The following is a 21,724-nucleotide window of genomic DNA, read 5'->3' as shown; positions in this document are numbered from 1 at the left end:
CTCGGGTGCCGTGAATGTCAATCAAGCAAGCTACGGAATTTGCCGCCATGTTTTTCTTGTAAAGTGTATGGAAGCTGGATGAATTAGATGCCAAAAACCAACCACTTTCATGTGGTATTGTACAGAAAAGACCATCAATCAATCAATCAATGTTTACTTATATAGCCCTAAATCACTAGTGTCTCAAAGGGCTGCACAAACCACTACGACATCCTCTGTAGGCCCACATAAGGGCAGTTGATGAAGGTGGACCCCGACTTAAACAAGTTGAAAAACTTATTGGGGTGTTACCATTTAGTGGTCAATTGTACGGAATATGTACTGTACTGTGCAATCTACTAATAAAAGTATCAATCAATCAATTCTTTCGGCATTTTGCTTCAATTCAATCAATCAATCAATCAATGTTTACTTATATAGCCCTAAATCACTAGTGTCTCAAAGGGCTGCACAAACCACTACGACATCCTCGGTAGGCCCACATAAGGGCAAGGAAAACTCACACCCAGTGGGACGTCGGTGACAATGATGACTATGAGAACCTTGGAGAGGAGGAAAGCAATGGATGTCGAGCGGGTCTAACATGATACTGTGAAAGTTCAATCCATAATGGATCCAACACAGTCGCGAGAGTCCAGTCCAAAGCGGATCCAACACAGCAGCGAGAGTCCCGTTCACAGCGGAGCCAGCAGGAAACCATCCCAAGCGGAGGCGGATCAGCAGCGCAGAGATGTCCCCAGCCGATACACAGGCGAGCAGTACATGGCCACCGGATCGGACCGGACCCCCTCCACAAGGGAGAGTGGGACATAGAAGAAAAAGAAAAGAAACGGCAGATCAACTGGTCTAAAAAGGGAGTCTATTTAAAGGCTAGAGTATACAAATGAGTTTTAAGGTGAGACAACTTTTTTCCTCCTCCATTTGAAAACGTGGGCGTTATCATCATTACTGTCTGATTCCAATCAATGCAAGTCATCAGAATCAGGTAATACACCAACTTATATTCTTGTCTTCGTGAAAGAAAGACATCTATATGTGTTACACATGCTTGTATTATCATTAAACACATTTAACTTGTTTACAAAAATGTCTCTTTCATAAATAAATAAATATAAATGATATATATAAATGAGGTAGATCCCCTCGAGTTGGTCAATTGAAAAGTAGCTCGCCTGCAGAAAAAGTGTGGGCACCCCTGATTCAGGGTATCCAGGTTCCCGCAAAACTAATAATGTCAATTTCTTTGAGAGGCATTTGATCAATTCTGAAAGCGCCCCAAAAAAAAATAAACAAATCAAATTTAGACGCCAGCAGGACAGGAAAAGGGAAACGAGTTCCTATCCAATCCTAAACTTCCTGCTGAGCGATTAAGAGAAGACTGAGCTGTGAACTGACAGGGAGGGCAAGGCAATATATGAAGTGAGTATTAAAATATTAGAATATCTCTTGATTTCACAGTCGTACATAATTGCCACAACATTAGCCAGCGATGACATCATCAGTCAAACACGTATTAATAAAGCCTGGGATTAGCCACTAGTCTCAAACTCCTAACAGGAAGCATCATTGACTGACTTTTAAACAACAAAATTAATGAAGCATTTCACCGGCGACAGGCGGGGGAGATTTATTTATTTATTTATTTTTTACAAATCCGACGTGAAATACGAGATGCTTATCCTTTTTTATTCACGCCGGTCCTGTTTAATGAATGACTGGAAGATTGCCGCCGCCGTTAATCACGCCGTCTGCTGCTGATTGAAGAGGCTAATATGAACAGGAATACCAATGAGCGCAAAATAGATAAATAAAAAATAACGGGTGGAAGAAGTCGAGTGCGTCGCGACACCCGAATCCGAAGCCGATCTCGTCTTTAGACGGGGAATAAACGCATTTGCACGGCAAAAACTGAAATCTAAGTCACAAATAAGGGTGATATTTGCTTATTTTCGGTCTGATAAGATCATTTTTCTCACTAAGCAGATTTTATGTTAAAGTATTTTACTTGTTTTAAGGGTTTTGGCCCTAAAAATACTTGCCAACCTTGAGACTTCCGAATTCGGAAGATAAGGGGTAGTGTGGGTGTACATTGTAGCGACCCGGAAAACTTAGTGCTGCAAGGGATTCTGGGTATTTGTTCAGTTGTGTTACGGTGCGGATGTTCTTCTGAAATGCTTTTGTCACTCTTGTTTGGTGTGGGTTCACAGTGTGGCGCATATTTGTAACAGTGTTAGTGTTGTTCATACGGCCACCCTCAGTGTGACCTGTATGGCTGTTGACCAAGTATGCCTCGCATTCTCTTATGTGTGTCTGTAAAAGCAGCATACCGTACTTCCTTGAATAGTATGCGCCTGCCTAGAATTACTGCCGGGTGCAACTCGTTTCGCAAAATAATAAACGCATTTGCACGGCAAAAACTGAAATCTGAGTAAGATTAAATATCACAAATAAGGGTGATATTTGCTTATTTTCGGTCTGATAAAATCATTTTTCTCACTAAGCAGATTTTATGTTAAAGTATTTTACTTGTTTTAAGGGTTTTGGACCTAAAAATACTTGCCAACCCTGAGACTTCCGAATTCGGAAGATAGGGGGTAGTGTGGGTGTACATTGTAGCGACCCGGAAAACTTAGTGCTGCAAGGGCTTCTGGGTATTTGTTCAGTTGTGTTACGGTGCGGATGTTCTTCTGAAATGTGTTTGTCACTCTTGTTTGGTGTGGGTTCACAGTGTGGCGCATATTTGTAACAGTGTTTAAAGTTGTTTATGCGGCCACCCTCAGTGTGACCTGTATGGCTGTTGACCGAGTATGCCTTGCATTCACTTATGTGTCTCTGTAAAAGCCGCATACCGTATTTCCTTGAATAGTATGCGCCTGCCTAGAATTACTGCCGGGTGCAACTCGTTTCGCAAAATAATAAACGCATTTGCACGGCAAAAACTGAAATCTGAGTAAGATTAAATAACACAAATAAGGGTGATATTTGCTTATTTTCGGTCTGATAAGATCATTTTTCTCACTAAGCAGATTTTATGTTAAAGTATTTTACTTGTTTTAAGGGGTTTTGGTCCTAAAAATACTTGCCAACCTTGAGACTTCCGAATTCGGAAGATAGGGGGTAGTGTGGGTGTACATTGTAGCGACCCGGAAAACTTAGTGCTGCAAGGGATTCTGGGTATTTGTTCAGTTGTGTTACGGTGCGGATGTTCTTCTGAAATGCTTTTGTCACTCTTGTTTGGTGTGGGTTCACAGTGTGGCTCTTATTTGTAACAAGTTGTTTATACGGCCACCCTCAGTGTGACCTGTATGGCTGTTGATCAAGTATGCATTGCATTCACTTATGTGTGTCTGTAAAAGCCGCATACCGTACTTCCTTGAATAGTATGCGCCTGCCTAGAATTACTGTCGGGTGCAACTCGTTTCGCAAAATAATAAACGCATTTGCACGGCAAAAACTGAAATCTGAGTAAGATTAAATAACACAAATAAGGGTGATATTTGCTTATTTTCGATCTGATAAGATAATTTTTCTCACTAAGCAGATTTTATGTGAAAGTATTTTACTTGTTTTAAGGGTTTTGGCCCTAAAAATACTTGCCAACCTTGAGACTTCTGAATTCGGAAGATAGGGGGTAGTGTGGGTGTACATTGTAGCGACCCGGAAAACTTAGTGCTGCAAGGGGTTCTGGGTATTTGTTCAGTTGTGTTACGGTGCGGATGTTCTTCTGAAATGTGTTTGTCACTCTTGTTTGGTGTGGGTTCACAGTGTGGCGCATATTTGTAACAGTGTTAGTGTTGTTTATACGGCGACCCTCAGTGTGACCTGTATGGCTGTTGACCAAGTAGGCATTGCATTCACTTATGTGTGTCTGTAAAAGCCGCATGCCGTATTTCCTTGAATAGTATGCGCCTGCCTAGAATTACTGCCGGGTGCAACTCGTTTCGCAAAATAATAAACGCATTTGCACGGCAAAAACTGAAATCTGAGTAAGATTAAATATCACAAATAAGGGTGATATTTGCTTATTTTCGGTCTGATAAGATAATTTTTCTCACTAAGCAGATTTTATGTTAAAGTATTTTACTTGTTTTAAGGGTTTTGGTCCTAAAAATACTTGCCAACCGTGAGACTTCTGAATTCAGAAGATAGGGGGTAGTGTGGGTGTACATTGTAGCGACCCGGAAAACTTAGTGCTGCAAGGTGTTCTGGGTATTTGTTCAGTTGTGTTACGGTGCGGATGTTCTTCTAAAATGTGTTTGTCACTCTTGTTTGGTGTGGGTCCACAGTGTGGCGCATATTTGTAACAGTGTTAGTGTTGTTTATACGGCCACCCTCAGTGTGACCTGTATGGCTGTTGACCAAGTATGCATTGCATTCACTTTTGTGTCTCTGTAAAAGCCACATACCGTATTTCCTTGAATAGTATGCGCCTGCCTAGAATTACTGCCGGGTGCAACTCGTTTCGCAAAATAATAAACGCATTTGCACGGCAAAAACTGAAATCTAAGTAAGATTAAATAACACAAATAAGGGTGATATTTGCTTATTTTCGGTCTGATAAGATCCTTCTTCTCACTAAGCAGATTTTATGTTAAAGTATTTTACTTGTTTTAAGGGTTTTGGCCCTAAAAATACTTGCCAACCTTGAGACTTCCGAATTCGGAAGATAGGGGGTAGTGTGGGTGTACATTGTAGCGACCCGGAAAACTTAGTGCTGCAAGGGCTTCTGGGTATTTGTTCAGTTGTGTTACGGTGCGGATGTTCTTCTGAAATGCGTTTGTCACTCTTGTTTGGTGTGGGTTCACAGTGTGGCGCATATTTGTAACAGTGTTAGTGTTGTTTATACGGCCACCCTCAGTGTGACCTGTATGGCTGTTGACCAAGTATGCATTGCATTCACTTATGTGTCTCTGTAAAAGCCACATACCGTATTTCCTTGAATAGTATGCGCCTGCCTAGAATTACTGCCGGGTGCAACTCGTTTCGCAAAATAATAAACGCATTTGCACGGCAAAAACTGAAATCTAAGTAAGATTAAATATCACAAATAAGGGTGATATTTGCTTATTTTCGGTCTGATAAGATCATTTTTCTCACTAAGCAGATTTTATGTTAAAGTATTTTACTTGTTTTAAGGGTTTTGGACCTAAAAATACTTGCCAACCTTGAGACTTCCGAATTCGGAAGATAGGGGGTAGTGTGGGTGTACATTGTAGCGACCCGGAAAACTTAGTGCTGCAAGGGGTTCTGGGTATTTGTTCAGTTGTGTTACGGTGCGGATGTTCTTCTGAAATGCTTTTGTCACTCTTGTTTGGTGTGGGTTCACAGTGTGGCGCGTATTTGTAACAGTGTTAAAGTTGTTTATACGGCCACCCTCAGTGTGACCTGTATGGCTGTTGACCAAGTATGCCTTGCATTCTCTTATGTGTGTCTGTAAAAGCCGCATACCGTATTTCCTTGAATAGTATGCGCCTGCCTAGAATTACTGCCGGGTCAAACTCGTTTCGCAAAATAATTAGCGCATGCATAGTATTACCGCCGGTTTAGGATTAATGCCGGGTCAAACTTGTTTCGCAAAAATATTATTTTTATTAGAGCATGTCTGGAATTTCCGCCGGGTCAAACTCGTTTCACCAAATAATTAGCATATACCTAAAACTTCCACAGGGTCAAACGCGTCACGTCACGAGTGACACTTCACCTGTCATCATTTTCAAAATGGAGGAGGCTGATATCAATCATTTAAAATCGCATAAAGGGAAGAAGATGAAGAACTATTCAGTAGGATTTAAGGTCCACGCTTACATCACACTCACATTTTTACTGCATGCCTTTGGTAAGTGCCGGAGTGAGAAGAGGTTTTAAAATGATTAGCGCATGCTTACTTTTACCGCATGCCTTTGGTAAGCGCAGGAGTGAGAAGAGGTTTTAAGTTAATTAGCGCCCGGCGGCAATTCAAGGAAATACGGTAGTCAGGTTTGGACGGAAGCTCTGTCGAACCCCTTAAGCCGACTGGGTTCGATCGAACCCAGATTAAGAACCCCTGCTCTATATATTTATCATATATATATATATTTTTTTTTTAAACCAAGTCTCACCTCTAATTTGAATATTATTTGGTTGTAATTAGCGTTCATTTTGATTCAAGCTAGGAACCTTTGTGTTGCACTGTGTTGCACGGTGGGAACGATAATGGCGTGACATTGTAGTGTCAACAACGTGGCGTCGGTCTCATTCGAATAAATACTCCATTCTAAACAGTTAAGTTACATAAACAAGTCATATATATGAATTCATGAATTAATATAATGTTAAAAGGCAGTACTTACTTTTATTATAGTTCGTCGATATGTGGGTGACGTCACGGAGCCAGTCGGTGTCCTGCGTGGAAAAGTGACATTTATAATGAAGGTACGTATTCTACCTGTGTTGTTTAATATCACTCTTTTTGTTTAAAGAAAAAAATGAGTAAACCATCACAACTGAACAGTGACGCGAAAAAAGAACTCCCCGTCGGGGAATCGAACCCCGGTCTTCCGCGTGACAGGCGGAGATACTGTCCACTATACTAACGAGGAAGGTGGCTATCCTGGCTTATATTGACGTATTAGTCAGCGTCTCTCCGGTTGTACACCTGACAGCAATTAATGGCTTGAATTAATGGTAGTTTTTATGCTTTTCTAAAAAAAAAAACAAAAACTTTTTTGTACTATTAAAGGCCTACTGAAACCCACTACTACCGACCACGCAGTCTGATAGTTTATATATCAATAATGAAATATTAACATTGCATCCATTTCCATCCATTTTCTATCGCCTATCTCAGCTACAATCGGGCGGAAGGTGGCGCACACCCTGGACAAGTCGCCATCTCATCGCAGGGCCAACACAGATGGACAGACAACATTCACACTCACATTCACACACTAGGGCCAATTTAGTGTTGCCAATCAACCTATCCCCAGGTGGATGTAATTGGAAGTGGGGCTTCACAGTGGAAGAGGGGTTAGTGTGTCTGCCTCACAACACAAAGGTCCTGCCGTCCTCGGTTCAATCCCAGGCTCGGAATCTTTCTGTGTGGAGTTTGCATGTTCTCCCCGTGAATGCGTGGGTTCCCTCCGGGTACTCCGGCTTCCTCCCACTTTATTAATCCATCCATCCATTTTTTACCGCTTATTCCCTTTTGGGGTCACGCGGGGCGCTGGCACCTATCTCAGCTACAATCGGGCGGAAGGCAGGGTACACCCTGGACAAGTCGCCACCTCATCGCAGGGCCAACACAGATAGACAGACAACATTCACACTCACATTCACACACTAGGGACCATTTAGTGTTGCCAATCAACCTATCCCCAGGTGCATGTCTTTGGAAGTGGGAGGAAGCCGGAGTACCCGGAGGGAACCCACGCACTCACGGGGAGAACATGCAAACTCCACACAGAAAGATCCGAGCCTTGTTTTTTAACCCAGGACTGCAGGACCTTTGTATTGTGAGGCAGACGCACTAACCCCTCTGCCACTGTGAAGCCCACTTTATTAATCCCCGAGGGGAAATTAAAATCTTCAGCACAATCCCATTCAAGATCAGACAAACATTGCAGGGAGACAGAACAGGATCGCTGACGGGTCTGCCAACTTACAAAAAACGTGAGATACTGGTAAAGAAGTGTGGGGGGGGAGGATGGGAGAAAAAAATGTAAATATAATCAAATAAAATGATCGGTCTAAGCCTGGGCCCCTGGAGAGGGGGTCCAGACCAGTGGTTCTTTACCTGGGTTCGTCCAACCGGTAGGAGGCCACGGGGAAGACCCAGGACACGTTGGGAAGACTATGTCTCCCGGCTGGCCTGGGAACGCCTCGGGATCCCCCGGGGAGAGCTAGACGAAGTGGCTGGGGAGAGGGAAGTCTGGGTTTCCCTGCTTAGGCTGTTGCCCCCGCGACCCGACCTCGGATAAGCGGAAGATGATGGATGGATGGATGTATGTTTATTAGCCGTACAGCTTTTTTTTTTTTGCAACAAAACAATATCATTAATTAACAGGATTAAGTGTCCATGTGTGCATGCGTGATGGCAACAAACATCCGGAAATCAGTTGCCAAAAAGATTTCAGGGGCTTCGGAGTCAATGCACTTTAAAGCATGAATTTTGACAGCTCGACAATAAATGTTTATTACTAAACGTTAGTCATTACCCGGGATTCGGACCATTTACAACATAGGCTGGTGCTCCATGTGACACTGAGAGTTCAAACCCCACATTAATGTCATTATGTAGGATTCTAATGTAGATGAACTATTGTGAATGATAATAAAAACAACAACAACAAAAACGGAGTATGATTGTGTAGCAACAACAACCCTGTTGTGGATATAGTTGTAAAACCCAAGGACACACCAGGACTATTTCCCAGTGGCTCCACATATTCCATCATCCTGTCACTCACTTTCTCATTACAGCCTCTTCTTCACTGTTTTCTTCATGCCCTTTGCAGACACACACACACATATATATATATATATATATACATATATATATATATATATATATATATATATATATATAGGGCAGCACGGTGGTACAGGGGTTGGTGCATGTGCCTCACAATGCGAAGGTCCTGAGTCGTCCTAGTACCACGGCTTCCTCCCACCTCCAAAGACATGCACCTGGGGATAGGCCCCTCCCACCTCCAAAGACATGCACCTGGGGATAGGCCCCTCCCACCTCCAAAGACATGCACCTGGGAATAGGCCCCTCCCACCTCCAAAGACATGCACCTGGGGAGGGGCCCCTCCCACCTCCAAAGACATGCACCTGGGGATAGGCCCCTCCCACTTCCAAAGACATGCACCTGGGGATAGGCCCCTCCCACCTCCAAAGACATGCACCTGGGGATAGGCCCCTCCCACCTCCAAAGACATGCACCTGGGGATAGGCCCCTCCCACCTCCAAAGACATGCACCTGGGGATAGGCCCCTCCCACCTCCAAAGACATGCACCTGGGGATAGGTTGATTGGCAACACTAAATGGTCCCTAGTGTGTGAATGTTGTCTGTCTATCTGTGTTGGCCCTGCGATGAGGGGGCGACTTGTCCAGGGTGTACACCGCCTTCCACCCGATTGTAGCTGAGATAGGCACCAGTGCCCCCCGTGACCCCGAAAGGGAGAATATATGTATATATATATATATAACAGTACGTGTATTTGTATCGAACCCTTTCCGTATGGGGGTTTCGGTTCGGCACGCGGGCGTACCGAACAAGTTCGGAAGCAGAGAAGTCTTCACAAGCTGCTCTGCTTTCTGCCTCTGTCTCATTGTCCCGCCCACACAACCATCTGATTGGTTACATACAAAGCCAATCAGCAGTGCGTATTCAGACTTCAGAACGATGTAGTCCATGCTTTAGCGTCGGGCAGATGTTCGTCTAGCAGGGGGAGGAGCGGACTCTACCCAAATTATACTAAACACTTCCCAGTCACAACTATTACAAACATCACTATGAGCCCGTTGACCTTCTAGAAACTTAAACTGCAGCTCAGCTCGCTCACAGTATAGGCTTGAGGTGAAGGCTTATTAACTTTTAGCGTAACGTTAGCTCATTTTTCTGTGTGTGTGTGAACTGTTATTTCATTAAACTCCGTTGTGTTTAGGGATGAATAGTCTCTCCTATTGCTATTGTACTATTTTTTTCAGCTATAGTTATATTAATTATTAGTAATGTAGCAGCCTAGTTTTGAATGGCAGGGTCCCTGCTATCACATGTTGATGAAAATACAACATTTACTTAATAAAAGTCAACTACAGGCTTCCCAAATGCTGTAATAAATTAAGCATGATGAGTTGACTTGAAACTGTTTAATGTTAAACTTTTTATACGTAGAAGAAAGGTTTTTTTTTCATTTTATTTAATCAAAGCAACAACTTGAGGCAGTTTAATGTGGATTAACGTGGGCAGAATTATTAAAGTGTTCACAATGTTAAAAGGATAAAGCCATTGTTTACAATTTTGGTAAATAAATAACCAAAAAATTTATATTTTGTTGATTTCTTACCGGACCGAAAATGAACCGAACCGTGACCTCTAAACCGAGGTACGTACCGAACCGACATTTTTGTGTACCGTTACACCCCCTAATATATATTAATAGACACAAATGCATCATGTAAAGCCATAACCTTGATACAACCTGTGCATGGACTATAGTGTAAATACAATCAACGGCCCAGTCAGGCGTTTTAAGTACAGCATGGACCCGGGCAGGTGAAAGCGATGAGTCATCAGTTGCTAGGTCACTTCCCCACAACAAGCCAATTCATCAGCGCACCAGCCATTAAAAGTGCACCTGCTGTAAACACCTCATCATAAACCTGGCCAAAGAGCACCTTTGTTTGTTTGTACATCAGGAGGGGCAACGTGTTCACTGGATAGAACGCCACATAAATGCCCTGAAGGAAAAGCAGGGAGCTTTATTTGGCACATATAGGAGGCTCCCCTGGGACTGCCTGATGCTGACACTGCAGCTCCTGCAAGGCGCACACACACATACACACACACACACACACACACACATGCACACACACACTCTTGTATTTCTGACCTTCTAGAGACCTCCGAATAATGCCTACCTATTTAGGACCACCCTTTCTAGATATATAAAGATGTGTATTTACAACATCAATAATATATACATACTATACAAATATAAAAAAGCTTGTGAAAAATGAGTTGGAATTTCAAAAAACGTCAAATTTTGGCAGTTTTATGAGAAAAGTCGTCATTTTCCTCAACTCAAGTTTGAATTTTTACAAGAAAAACTGAACATTTGTGCAACATAATGATAAACGTTGGAATTTTACTCAATAACAGTCGCAATTTTACAAGAAAAAGCTTAACACTTTGGCAATTTTATGAAAAGAGTTGTAATTTTACTCGAACAAAAGTCACAGTTTTATAAGAAGACTTTCAAATGTTGGCAATATTATAATAATAATCTGAATTTTACCCTGGCAAAATTATGACATGTTTTAATTTTACTCCGTAAATGTCACTATTTGACAAGAACAAAAAAAAAATGGCAATATTGTGATAAAAGTCCGAATTTTATATGATAAATGTAGCCATTTTGCGTGAAAAAGTAATCATTTTACATTTAAAAAAGTAATACTTTTACAATATTGCAATATTACAGAAACAAAAAGAATATGAGAAATTGTTCCCAATGTTATAAGAAAAAAGTCAACACGTTGTTGTTGAAATTTTTTGTTTGGTTTTTAATCTTCATTATTTACGAAAATGTCACTATTTTGCAAGAACAACGAAAAATGGGCAATATTGTGATAAAAGTCAGAATTTCATATGACAAATGTCGCCATTTTGCATGAAAAAGTAACTATTTTACATTTAAAAAAAAGTAATAATTTTACAAAACAATACTGCAATATTACAGACCCTTAAAGAATATGAGAATGTTCCCAATTTTATAAGAAAAGTCAACACATTGTAAGAAAAAGGCTGCTTTAAGTTATAAAAAATGGTGTCATTTGTTATTGTTTTTTAATCTTCACAATTTACTTCAAGTTATTACAGTATGTCTCTATATAAAAAAATGTTTATTATAAATAATTTTGGCCATAGGAAGCACATTTCAATTTTTAACACACACTTGTTATGACATATGTTGGCCAGAGGGGGAGCACTTCAAATTTGTACGCACACTTGTTATTTCATATGTTGACCAGAGGAGGCGCACTTATAAAACAGACACAGTCAATTTGAAAAATCCCTCCTTTTTGGGACCCCCAATATTTTGATATATTTCACCACCAGAGGTGCAAATGAGACATTCTCTGTTTTATGCAATGGTTTTCCGTATTGGGACCATGACTTCGGTCCTCACATGGACGCTACTTTTCCTTGATGTCTCAAGAAGGGCAGAAATACAAGAACACACGCACACACACACACACACACACACACACACACACACACACACACACACACACACACACACACACACACACACACTCTTGTATTTCGGACCTTCTAGAGACCTCCGAATAATGCCTACCTATTTAGGACCACCCTTTCTAGATATATAAAGATGTGTATTTACAACATCAATAATATATACATACTATACAAATATAAAAAAGCTTGTTGTGAAAAATGAGTTGGAATTTCACAAAACGTAAAATGTTGGCAGTTTTATGATAAAAGTCGTAATTTTCCTCAACTCAAGTTCGAATTTTTACAAGAAAAACTGAACATTTGTGCAACATAATGATAAACGTTGGAATTTTACTCAATAACAGTCGCAATTTTACAAGAAAAAGCTTAACACTTTGGCAATTTTATGAAAAGAGTTGTAATTTTACTCGACAAAAGTCACAGTTTTATAAGAAGACTTTCAAATGTTGGCAATATTATAATAATAATCTGAATTTTACCCTGGCAAAATTATGACATGTTTTAATTTTACTCCGTAAATGTCACTATTTGACAAGAACAAAAAAAAAAAGGCAACATTGTGATAAAAGTCCGAATTTTATATGATAAATGTAGCCATTTTGCGTGAAAAAGTAATCATTTTACATTTAAAAAAGTAATACTTTTACAATATTGCAATATTACAGAAACAAAAAGGAATATGAGGAATTGTTCCCAATGTTATAAGAAAAAAGTCAACACATTGTAAGAAAGACTGCTTTAAGTAAATTTTTGTTGTTGTTGAAATATTTTGTTTGGTTTTTAATCTTCATTACTTACGAAAATGTCACTATTTTGCAAGAACAACGAAAAATGGGCAATATTGTGATAAAAGTCAGAATTTCATATGAAAAATGTCGCCATTTTGCATGAAAAAGTAACTATTTTACACTAAAAAAGTAATAATTTTACAAGACAATACTGCAATATTACAGACCCTTAAAGAATATGAGAATGTTCCCAATTTGATAAGAAAAGTCAACACATTGTAAGAAAAAGGCTGCTTTAAGTGATAAAAAAAAAATGGTTTCATTTGTTATTGTTTTTTAATCGTCACAATTTACTTCAAGTTATTACAGAATCTCTCTATATAAAATTTTTTTTATTATAAATAATTTTGGCCATAGGAAGCACATTTCAATTTCTTACACACACTTATTACATATGTTGGCCAGAGGGGGAGCACTTCAAATTTGTACGCACACTTGTTATTTCATATGTTGACCAGAGGAGGCGCACTTATAAAACAAACACAGTCAATTTGAAAAAATCCCTCCTTTTTGGGACCCCCATAATTTTGATATATTTCACCACCAGAGGTGCAAATGAGACATTCTCTGTTTTATGCAATTGTTTTCCGTATTGGGACCATGACTTCGGTCCTCACACGGACGCTACTTTTCCTTGATGTCTCAAGAAGGGCAGAAATACAAGAACACACACACACACCAGCATTTTTCACTCATTTCTGTCGCCTTTTAAAACACTTTCATCCTCTGCATCCCCTTGTTATTTCATATGTTGACCAGAGGAGGCGCACTTATAAAACAGACACAGTCAATTTGAAAAATCCCTCCTTTTTGGGACCCCCATAATTTTGATATATTTCACCACCAGAGGTGCAAATGAGACATTCTCTGTTTTATGCAATGGTTTTCCGTATTGGGACCATGACTTCGGTCCTCACATGGACGCTACTTTTCCTTGATGTCTCAAGAAGGGCAGACATACAAGAACACACACACACACACACACACACACACACACACACTAGCAGCATTCTTCACTCATTTCTGTCGCCTTTTAAAACACTTTCATCCTCTGCATCCCCTTGTTATTTCATATGTTGACCAGAGGAGGCGCACTTATAAAACAGACACAGTCAATTTGAAAAATCCCTCCTTTTTGGGACCCCCCCCCCCCCCAATTTTGATATATTTCACCACCAGAGGTGCAAATGAGACATTCTCTGTTTTATGCAATTGTTTTCTGTATTGGGACCATGACTTCGGTCCTCACACGGACGCTACTTTTCCTTGATGTCTCAAGAAGGGCAGAAACACAAGAACACACACACACACCAGCATTTTTCACTCATTTCTGTCGCCTTTTAAAACACTTTCATCCTCTGCATCCCCTTGTTATTTCATATGTTGACCAGAGGAGGCGCACTTATAAAACAGACACAGTCAATTTGAAAAAATCCCTCCTTTTTGGGACCCCCATAATTTTGATATATTTCACCACCAGAGGTGCAAATGAGACATTCTCTGTTTTATGCAATGGTTTTACGTATTGGGACCATGACTTCGGTCCTCACATGGACGCTACTTTTCCTTGATGTCTCAAGAAGGGCAGAAATACAAGAACACACACACACACACACACACACACACACACACACACACTAGCAGCATTCTTCACTCATTTCTGTCGCCTTTTAAAACACTTTCATCCTTTGCATCCCCTTGTTATTTCATATGTTGACCAGAGGAGGCGCACTTATAAAACAGACACAGTCAATTTGAAAAATCCCTCCTTTTTGGGACCCCCATAATTTCGATATATTTCACCACCAGAGGTGCAAATGAGACATTCTCTGTTTTATGCAATGGTTTTCCGTATTGGGACCATGACTTCGGTCCTCACACGGACGCTACTTTTCCTTGATGTCTCAAGAAGGGCAGAAACACAAGAACACACACACACACCAGCATTTTTCACTCATTTCTGTGGCCTTTTAAAACACTTTCATCCTCTGCATCCCCTTGTTATTTCATATGTTGACCAGAGGAGGCGCACTTATAAAACAGACACAGTCAATTTGAAAAATCCCTCCTTTTTGGGACCCCCATAATTTTGATATATTTCACCACCAGAGGTGCAAATGAGACATTCTGTTTTATGCAATGGTTTTCTGTATTGGGACCATGACTTCGGTCCTCACACGGACGCTACTTTTCCTTGATGTCTCAAGAAGGGCAGAAACACAAGAACACACACACACACACCAGCATTTTTCACTCATTTCTGTCGCCTTTTAAAACACTTTCATCCTCTGCATCCCCTTGTTATTTCATATGTTGACCAGAGGAGGCGCACTTATAAAACAGACACAGTCAATTTGAAAAATCCCTCCTTTTTGCAACCCCCCCCCCCCTAATTTTGATATATTTCACCACCAGAGGTGCAAATGAGACATTCTCTGTTTTATGCAATAGTTTTCCGTATTGGGACCATGACTTCGGTCCTCACATGGACGCTACTTTTCCTTGATGTCTCAAGAAGGGCAGACATACAAGAACACACACACACACACACACTAGCAGCATTCTTCACTCATTTCTGTCGCCTTTTAAAACACTTTCATCCTCTGCATCCCCTTGTTATTTCATATGTTGACCAGAGGAGGCGCACTTATAAAACATCCATCCATCCATCCATTTCCTACCGCTTATTCACTTTTTTTGGGGGGTTGCGGGGGGCGCTGGCGCCTATCTCAGCTACAATCGGGCGGAAGGCGGGGTACACCCTGGACAAGTACTTATAAAACAGACACAATCAATTTGAAAAATCCCTCCTTTTTGGGACCCCCCCAAAATTTTGATATGTTTCACCACCAGAGGTGCAAATGAGACATTCTCTGTTTTATGCAATGGTTTTCTGAATTGGAAGCATGATTTATGTCCTCACATGGACGCTACTTTTCCTTGATGTCTCAAGAAGGTCAGACATACAAGAACACACACACACACACACACACTAGCAGCATTTTTCACTCATTTCTGTCGCCTTTTAAAACACTTTCATCCTCTGCATCCCCTTGTTATTTCATATGTTGACCAGAGGAGGCGCACTTATAAAACAGACACAGTCAATTTGAAAAATCCCTCCTTTTTGGGACCACCCCTAATTTTGATATATTTCACCACCAGAGGTGCAAATGAGACATTCTCTGTTTTATGCAATGGTTTTCCGTATTGGGACCATGACTTCGGTCCTCACATGGACGCTACTTTTCCTTGATGTCTCAAGAAGGGCAGAAATACAACACACACACACACACACACGCACACACTTGTATTTCTGACCTTCTAGAGACCTCCGAATAATGCCTACCTATTTAGGACCACCCTTTCTAGATATATAAAGATGTGTATTTACAACATCAATAATATATACATACTATACAAATATAAACAAGCTTGTTGTGAAAAATGAGTTGGAATTTCACAAAACGTAAAATTTTGGCAGTTTTATGAGAAAAGTCGTGATTTTCCTCAACTCAAGTTCGAATTTTTACAAGAAAAACTGAACATTTGTGCAACATAATGATAAACGTTGGAATTTTACTCAATAACAGTCGCAATTTTACAAGAAAAAGCTTAACACTTTGGCAATTTTATGAAAAGAGTTGTAATTTTACTCGACAAAAGTCACAGTTTTATAAGAAGACTTTCAAATGTTGGCAATATTATAATAATAATCTGAATTTTACCTGGCAAAATTATGACATGTTTTAATTTTATTCCGTAAATGTCACTATTTGACAAGAACAAAAAAAATGGCAATATTGTGATTAAAGTCAGAATTTTATATGATAAATGTAGCCATTTTGTATGAAAAAGTAATCATTTTACATTTAAAAAAGTAATACTTTTACAATATTGCAATATTACAGAAACAAAAAGGAATATGAGAAATTGTTCCCAATGTTATAAGAAAAAAGTCAACACGTTGTTGTTGAAATTTTTTGTTTGGTTTTTAATCTTCATTATTTACGAAAATGTCACTATTTTGCAAGAACAACAAAAAATGGGCAATATTGTGATAAAAGTCAGAATTTCATATGACAAATGTCGCCATTTTGCATGAAAAAGTAACTATTTTACATTAAAAAAAAGTAATAATTTTACAAAACAATACTGCAATATTACAGACCCTTAAAGAATATGAGAATGTTCCCAATTTTATAAGAAAAGTCAACACATTGTAAGAAAAAGGCTGCTTTAAGTTATAAAAAATGGTGTCATTTGTTATTGTTTTTTAATCGTCACAATTTACTTCAAGTTATTACAGTATGTCTCTATATACATTTTTTTATTATTATCAATAATTTTGGCCATAGGAAGCGCATTTCAATTTCTTACACACACTTATTATGACCATGAATTGATGAACGTGGACCCCGACTTAAACAAGTTGAAAAACTTATTGGGGTGTTACCATTTAGTGGTCAATTGTACGGAATATGTACTGTACTGTGCAATCTACTAATAAAAGTCTCAATCAATCAATCAATCAATCAATCAATGACATGTGTTGGCCAGAGGGGGAGCACTTCAAATTTAGACGCAAACTGGCAGCCATGCTTCCGTCAGTCTACCCCAGGGCAGCTGTGGCTACAGATGCAGCTTACCACCACCAGGTGTGAATGAATGATGGGTTCTCACTTCAACGTGAGCGCTTTGAGTATCTAACAATAGAAAAGCGTGATATAAATCTGGCGACTTGTCCAGGGTGTACCCCGCCTTCCGCCCGATTGTAGCTGAGATAGGCGCCAGCGCCCCCCGCGACCCCGAAAGGGAATAAGCGGTAGAAAATGGATGGATGGATGGATATAAATCTAATCCATTATTATTATTATTATTAACTTGTACGCACACTTGTTATTTCATATGTTGACCAGAGGAGGCGCACTTATAAAACATCCATCCATCCATCCATTTCCTACCGCTTATTCACTTTTTTTGGGGGGTTGCGGGGGGCGCTGGCGCCTATCTCAGCTACAATCGGGCGGAAGGCGGGGTACACCCTGGACAAGTACTTATAAAACAGACACAGTCAATTTGAAAAAATCCCTCCTTTTTGGGACCACCCATAATTTTGATATATTTCACCACCAGAGGTGCAAATGAGACATTCTCTGTTTTATGCAATGGTTTTCCGTATTGGGACCATGACTTCGGTCCTCACATGGACGCTACTTTTCCTTGATGTCTCAAGAAGGGCAGAAACACAAGAACACACACACACACCAGCATTTTTCACTCATTTCTGTCGCCTTTTAAAACACTTTCATCCTCTGCATCCCCTTGTTATTTCATATGTTGACCAGAGGAGGCGCACTTATAAAACAGACACAGTCAATTTGAAAAATCCCTCCTTTTTGGGACCCCCATAATTTCGATATATTTCACCACCAGAGGTGCAAATGAGACATTCTGTTTTATGCAATGGTTTTCCATATTGGGACCATGACTTCGGTCCTCACACGGACGCTACTTTTCCTTGATGTCTCAAGAAGGGCAGAATTACAAGAACACACACACACACACACACACACTAGCAGCATTTTTCACTCATTTCTGTCGCCTTTTAAGACACTTTCATCCTCTGCGTCCCCTTCCACATATTTCTTACATCAATGTGCTAAACATCCCACTCCTCTTAATAGAGCTGCTTTAATGAAAACACAAGAGAGCGAGGAGGGGGACTAATAACAAAAGGAGGAAGAGGCCATCGGAGATAAGAAGGAATGAGACACGGCAGACAGAAAAGGCAGAGAGACACCTCCTGGGACAAAACTGCAGAGGCTGAGGAGAGAGGAGCTTCATTTCCCAGCACCATCTGTTAGCAGTCCCTGGCTTGAAAGCTCCACTTATGTCAAACCTCCCACATCCATGCTCACCCCCACTTTAGCACAGATAAATGACTCCACCTGCCTCTTTTCTAGGTCATAATCAATTCTATTTAGGCACAAATAAGAGGCGTCGGAATGCATCGTAAATATCGCCCCCCCCCCTCAATATAATCAGTCTGTTTAATCGATAGTAAAGCCTTCTTGTGTGGTCTTGGCCTGCAACCTTATTTTGATAAACATGTTTCATCTCAGACATTGATTATGTAAACGAGTCATTCTCATACTGTTGTTCGCCAAATCAACATATTCAGTGTTACTGTTCAAACGGTGTGAAATATTAGTCGCTAAAATTGAATGTACTTTTTATATCAAATCTTTGTCTTGTTTTTAATGAATACTTAGGCCTGCTATAGTGATCCCCGAGTGGAAAATAACAATCCCAGTCAAGATCAAACATTACAAGGAGACAGAACAGGATCACTGACAGGTCTGTACATATTGTACATGCTAGGGGTGTGGGGAAAAAATCTAATCGAATTTGAATCGCGATTCTCATGTTGTGCGATTCAAAATCGATTTTTTTTTTTTTTAATCAATCCAACAAACCAATACCATAACAATGCAATCCAATTCCAAAAGCAAAGCTGAGCCAGCAACACTCAGAACTGCAATAAACAGAGCAATTGAGAGGAGACACAAACACCACACAGAACAAACCAAAAGTAGTGAAACAAAAATGATCAACAACAGTATCAATATTAGTTATCATTTCAGCATAGCAGTGATTAAAAATCCCTCATTGACATTATCATTAGACATTTATAAAAATAATAAAAAAAGAACAATAGTGTCACAGTGCATGGCATCTCATAAGCTTGACAACACACTGTGTCCAATGTTTTCGCAAAGATAAAATAAGTCATATTTTTGCTTCCTTTAATAGTTCAAACAAATTTACATTATTGCAATCAGTTAATAAAACATTGTCCTTTACAATTATAAAAGCTTTTACAAAAATCTACTACTCTGCTTGCATGTCAGCAGACTGGGGTAGATCCTGCTGAAATCTATGTATTGAATGAGTACAGAATCCTTTTAAAACAGGAAAAAATGGTTTCTGAATCGAAAATCGTGTTGAATTGAAAAAAAATCTATTTTGAATGGAATCGTGACCCCAAGAATCGATATTGAATGGAATCATGGGACACCCAAAGATTTGCAGCCATAGTAAATACACAATAAACTACATTTTGTAGTTTATTGTTGGTCATTATAACAGCACTTGAAGAGACAAGTGTTTTCTGAGGTCACACTCGGTGAATAAAGTTGGAGAACCACTGATAGGGAGTACACACTAACTCGGGTGTTAAAACTTTTTTCACCCACGTTCCGAGAAATTGCAGGAAGTGGCCCATATATTTTGGATCCTGTTTAAGTCAACATAAGCTAAGATCGCTGAACAAAACATCCACTTAGCTGTGTTATGGATGTCAAAGGGAATTAGAATATCCGAAAACACACCTTTAAAAATGAGTAAGTTCCATCCATCCATCCATTTCCTACCACTTGTTCCCTTTGGGGTTACTGGTCCCTATCTCAGCTACAATCGGGCAGAAGGAGGCATACACCCTGGACAAGTCGCCCCCTCGTCGCAGGGCCAACAAATAGACAACATTCACAAACTAGGGCCAATTTAGTGTTGCCAATCAACTAGGGATGCACCGAAATGAAAATTTGTGGCCGAAGCCGAATAAAACTTAAACGCTTAGCCGAAGACCGAATAATGAATGCAGTTTTTCACAATTTTTTCTTACGTTACATAAATAGCCTAGAATAAATATTTAGACATGTTTTTCAAATAAACTAATTTTTTATTGAATATTGACATTTTTTTAATATTCCAGTAGCCTTTGCTTTTCAAAAAAAGCACAAAGTTTTTCATTTATATTAGGCCTTCAAACAAAACATGCATTAAAAAAAATAATAAAGTGCATTAAAGTGGATAAACCCACAACAAATGAATTATTGTCCTTTTGGCAAAAGTCTGCTTAGCCACAGTAGATATGCTAATAATGTAAACAGAAGGCTCAAGTAAATCTCAATAAGTGTGTGCTTGTAACCTCATACACTTATACAGGTACACAACATATCCCAACGTCACCGCGTCAAAAAATTGCGTCACACGCCACTATTCGGCCTTGTTTTTAACTCATTCCACCGAAGGCTGAATGTGGCTTTTTTTGCCATATTCGGCCGAATATATTCGGTTACCGATTAATCGGTGCATCCCTACAATCAACCTATCCCCAGGTGCATGTCTTTGGAGGTGGGAGGAAGCCGGAGTACCCGGAGGGAACCCACGCATTCACGGGGAGAACATGCAAACTCCACACAGAAAGATCCCGAGTCCGGGATTGAACCCAGGACTACTCAGGACCTTCGTATTGTGAGGCACTAACCCCTCTTCCACCATGAAGCCATGAATTAAGTTAATATTCACAATCGGTTAAAAGGCCAATAATAAAAACAAGCTGTGGGCCAAAAAGGACCCCAGGGCTGCATTTGACACATTCAGGTGGGAAAGATGGGCTCTCAAGATGTCAGCAAGTGTCTCCAATATTCGTATTTGAGGCCCCTAAGCTTCCGAAATGAAATGTTTAGCTTCGAGCCAAGAAGCAAAGTGTTCAGTGGGCTGGCAGTGTGTACACACCAGAGACCATCCCTGGCATTTTCAGTGCTTCATTTAAACATTCTCTTGGGGTCTTTCAATGCTAATTTGCTGAAAAAGGTCACACTGCGGAAAAAGGCAACATCTATTCAGCTCCAAATGGTGTTTAGAAACAACAAAAGGTTGGCTATTGTACGGATTATACAAAGTATTCATCTGAGGTTTTGTAGCATGAAATTCACAAAACTATTTATAGTCGGAATTTATTATGGACAGGAGCACTCCCGGGTGGCCACTTGAGGTATTGCAGCTTAAACTCCAGTTGCTTTTTTGGTAGAAAAAAAGAGCTTAAAGTCAAAAACTTGTTTAAAGAATGGCACCTTTCTGCAAACATTTTTTACAAAAAGAATGCACCTTAAGAGAAACAG

The 21,724-nt window shown here is 40.0% G+C and overlaps 1 non-coding gene across 1 annotated transcript; it reads right to left on the bottom strand.

Annotated features, from left to right (window-relative positions):
- Window positions 1-6,506: 6,506 nt before the first annotated feature.
- Window positions 6,507-6,578, bottom strand: trnad-guc (transfer RNA aspartic acid (anticodon GUC)). Its single transcript has one exon. It is a non-coding gene; the product is annotated as a tRNA-Asp (tRNA).
- Window positions 6,579-21,724: the final 15,146 nt, after the last annotated feature.

Source organism: Nerophis ophidion, linkage group LG09 (genome assembly GCF_033978795.1).
Source record: "Nerophis ophidion isolate RoL-2023_Sa linkage group LG09, RoL_Noph_v1.0, whole genome shotgun sequence".
Classification (NCBI taxonomy): Eukaryota; Metazoa; Chordata; class Actinopteri; order Syngnathiformes; family Syngnathidae; genus Nerophis; species Nerophis ophidion.
The sequence above is the reverse complement of the archived record's forward strand: the minus strand, read 5'-3'. Positions and strand labels throughout refer to the sequence as shown.